The sequence below is a fragment of the Leuciscus leuciscus genome (genome assembly GCF_965113295.1).
Source record: "Leuciscus leuciscus genome assembly, chromosome: 5".
Lineage (NCBI taxonomy): Eukaryota > Metazoa > Chordata > Actinopteri > Cypriniformes > Leuciscidae > Leuciscus > Leuciscus leuciscus.
The window spans coordinates 10,878,715-10,882,962 of record NC_138729.1 but is presented as its reverse complement, the minus strand read 5'-3'; the positions used below and the strand labels follow the sequence as shown (position 1 = coordinate 10,882,962).

At 36.3% G+C, this 4,248-nt stretch overlaps 1 long non-coding RNA gene across 1 annotated transcript; it reads left to right on the top strand.

The window, feature by feature from the left end:
• The first annotated feature begins 1,402 nt into the window (after window positions 1-1,402).
• On the top strand, window positions 1,403-1,945 carry LOC309499094. The gene is made up of 2 exons (XR_014206141.1): window positions 1,403-1,830; window positions 1,888-1,945. It is a non-coding gene; the product is annotated as an uncharacterized lncRNA (long non-coding RNA).
• The last annotated feature ends 2,303 nt before the right edge of the window (window positions 1,946-4,248 follow it).

Here is a 4,248-nt window from a genome sequence, read left to right as displayed (position 1 = left end):
CCCGTGTTTACTGTTAAATACTGTTTGTGGATATCTGCTCAAACATAGATATGTATAACCATAATGTTTAATATTTTGGAGCGCGATCGCGTTTGAATGTAGGCTATCATATTTTGGAGCGCGCTGTGGGTTTGAGTATCATATTTTGGAGCGCGCTGTGGGTTTGAGTATCATATTTTGGAGAGCGCTGTGGGTTTTAATGTATCATATTTTGGAGCGCGATTGCGTTTGAAAGGAAAAATGCACCAAACATTAGGCTTTATGTTTTTACTATTATCTCATTTCATATCATCATAACGAATGGAAACATTTGAAGTAACATATGATAATCAATATATTTTTCTCTAGCGTAGTTGTTCTTGAAATCTTTTGGAAGATTTCATTTATTGTTATTATTATTTTATGCAGCACTGCGTAGCCTATGCCTACAAGGCACAACAAACCTGGTGTTCATTATATATTGTTGGAAACGTGTGTGTGTGTGTGTATTCTGTGAATTTTAAAAAGAAATTTTAACCAGAAAAATCTAAAATCTATTCCCAAAATCGTGCAGCCCTATAGTTTCTCTTGATATCAGTATGTTCACAGTTTTTTTCTTTTTTTTTTTCTTTCAGGGACCAGATGCAAATGAGTCCTGCTGACTTCAACATTCACATGAGTCTCTGTACATGAACATGGTAAAGTGAAAATCAAACACCTTGGAAATGAAAGGTATGTTTTTAGGAATGGCACAAAGGTCTCTGTCTTTGGATCATTGTTTTCAATGTGCTCTTTTGTCATTTGTATTTTTGGATTGTGTTGTGTTGTTTGGATTTATTTACAATCTAAAAGCCATTCTTTTTTAAATCTCCTCATTCTTTGTGCAAGGTTGCTCTGAATGACAGGGCCTGATCGCTCCTAATAGGGCAGTTAGGGGAGTGTTTCTTTGTCTTTCTCAGGTGTAAAAGCTTACATATTCATGAGATGATCACGCCCCTTCGCATATGGCTTTGTCACACAAAACACGTCTTAGAAATTTTAAATCAATATATTGTCTTATCTGAATGAGCAGTCAGGGTGATTTTCACATAGTTTTGGAGCAAATATTCTAGGCTACGTCATACAATTTTCAAAAGTCTTGTGAAGAAATAATCAGTATGGGTTTCATGGCCTTATTTCAGTGAGAATTTTTTTTTGTATTTTCACAAACCACGCATAAATGTCATTATCTCAAAACTACAAACTTTTACATACATGCTGCTGATATATTATTGTAGCAGAGTTTGTGCTAAATACAGTGTAATTAGACTTTAGCCATGAAAATGTCACTAGTAACAGAAAAAAACACAAATGTCAGAGCATGTCAGACCACCTCCAGGGCCCAGAAAACAGCTCAGACCTCAGAGGGTTAAAGTATTATTACTGGTATATAAATCATTCAATGGCCTAGGACCTCAATACATTGCAGATATGCTCACTGAATATAAACCCAACAGATCACTCAGATCATTAGGATCATATCAGCTAGAAATACCAAGGGTTCACTCTAAGCATGGCGAGTCCGCTTTTAGCTATTATGCCAGCCACAGCTGGAACCAGCTTCCAGAAGAGATCAGATGTGTTCCTACAGTGGTCACATTCAAATCCAGACTCAAAACACTTCTGTTTAGCTGTGCATTTACTGAATGAGCACTGTGCCGCTGTTCGTCCGACTGTTTGTACTGTACTGTATTTTATTCTATTTTTCTAAACTGTTTTAATTATTCTTATTTCTTTTAATTATTTTAATTTCTCCTATGTCAGCGGGGCATTTAGCCCGTAACTGTAAATGCCCACTCAGAAGGTGATAATGTGAAAGTGACGTGTATTAATGTGGGTTTGAAAGTAGAACAGTATTTAAATGACGAGATTAAAGTTTTCGTCTGAGAAAGAATGTGAACGCAGTGCTAAAGAAAGTGAAAAGAACGTGTGAGTAAATGAGGGAGAAAAGAAAGTTAAAGGAAAGTTGATAGATGGAAGTCGTAAGAAGATTGAAGGTTAAAAGAAGGTTGAAAGATTTAAGTCTGAATGGAATCCTTTGAAGGAAAGATCTATAATAATATTCTTTTATTTTATTTTTTAAAAGTACTGTATTTTATTTTATTTTTCTAAACTGTTTTAATTATTCTTATTTCTTTTCATTATTTTAATTTCTTCTATGTAAAGCACTTTGAATTGCCATTGTGTATGAAATGTGCTATATAAATAAACTTGCCTTGCCTTGCCTTGCCTAGCTGAACAAACTCTGAGTTTCAGAGTAGGTTTTAAGTTGATAAATCCAACTTGGTTTAGATCTGGTTCAGCGGTCTCACAAAGCTCGGTATAAACATTCTCTCTAAATTCAGGTTCGATCCAGAGTTTGCGAGTTAACTCTGAAGCGCGTGCACCTGAAAGTGTGACACATGCGGCAAACAACCAATCATACGGAACATGGAGAGCGCCAGTTTGATTCAATTCTCGTGAAAGAGATGGCACAATTCACTTCTCTTCTGAAGATTAAGAGATCGTTTTGAAAATTATCATGAAATTAAGCTGCTGCTGCAGCGAAAGTTTGAGAAGGCAGCTAAAAGAAAATATCTGACTATATCAATGCCTGATGTGAATCAAAGAAATAGGCCTAATAATTATAGGTTCACAACGAGCTCAAATGAATACATGTTGTTTAAAAGCATCATATATGAATGCATGTATAATATTAATTTAAAACTAAAGTTTAATATTATTTGTCAATTATATTATATGAATTGAAAGTAATTATAATTAATTTAATGTAAATATAATAAATAATTAGCAGCAAAAGATGAGCATGAGTTTTTTCACTATAAACTGCTTTAATTTGGAGTGAGAGAAACAGGGGAATTGGCTTTATTGCATCAGAAACATGTCACTTTACTGGCAGCTGATTGGTCCAGTTTGGGTTTGCAATCTCTAACCCAGAATAAAACCTGCAGGTTAGCCGCATAGCGTAAGTTACCATGGCAATGAAACCCGCTAAAAAACAATCCACCTTCTTGCGACCGAAAAAACAGAGTTTGCTCAAACAAATCTTGAACTTACCTGGGTAGCAACTGAAACCAGCTTTGTGCAACTGGCCACTGTCTACAAATTGAACATTATAATCACTGACGCTGTCTACACTGATGCCTGTTCAGTTTCTGATGTACTTTCTTAAGTCTGATGACAACAGGAAAAATAGAAGAGAAAAAATGACCCCAGCATCAGGAACATGTGGATGGTTAATTATTATGGCGTTCCAAATTGCTGTAGAATATTATACAGTATATTTGTTTGGAGCATTTGACTGCAGTTTGTTTTGTTAACAAGGCACAATGTAATGGAGAGTTCGCAAAGAAACTTTTGTTGAAAGATGAAGCCACCAACTGTATTGAATCTGACAGCAGCCACATCAGAAAACAAAACAATTTCACAATGCTTTGGTATTATATGGATAATGTTTTCAAAACACTAACTCACCTGCAATAGGGATTGGGTTGATAGTTTTTTTCTATGCAATGATGTGAGCCAATCACAACACTGGCTCTTTACTGACCAGTTTTAAAGGAGTCGCTTCTTAAAAACGAGTTATTTCAGGTTCAGAATGAGGGTTGACAATCATATATATTTGTGCAAAAAACTTTAACATTATCAGTGAACCTCAAGGAACATTTTAAAATGATAAATTAATGTAATGACCCAATTCATTTGTCTGTATATGTCTATTTCGTGCTTATGAAATAGCGGCGCTTTCATTTGCAATGGGCATACATTTTAAAGTTTATACCAGGGAGAGAGAGAGTTGCCTCACCCCCAGAAGGCAGACTTAAACTCTAGCCCTATAAGATACCCGACTACGCCACCCCGGAGGCAAATTTACCGGGGAATCGCCTGATAAGATTAACTTTAAAGCACACAGGTTCGGTTGCGGCTGAGATAAGACCAGAGACAGATGAAATACAAAATTACAGTTTTTATTGGGGCACCATTAAGGAGTTCTGACTGCTCTTTATGAATATCATTCTTCCCCACATGAATTATGAGTCGATTTGCAGTCTTATGTTTCATCAGAATGTTTTGAAGTTCCCCGTTTATATCAGAAGTTGTAGCTTGTGGAAGGCAGCATGTAGTTGTATCCCTGCTGCTAATGTTTCTGATTATGGAGTCCCCCACTATCAGAGTCCTGGGCTCGGCTGTGCTCTGAGCTGAGTGCCGCTGTCTGCTCGACCTGGAGCG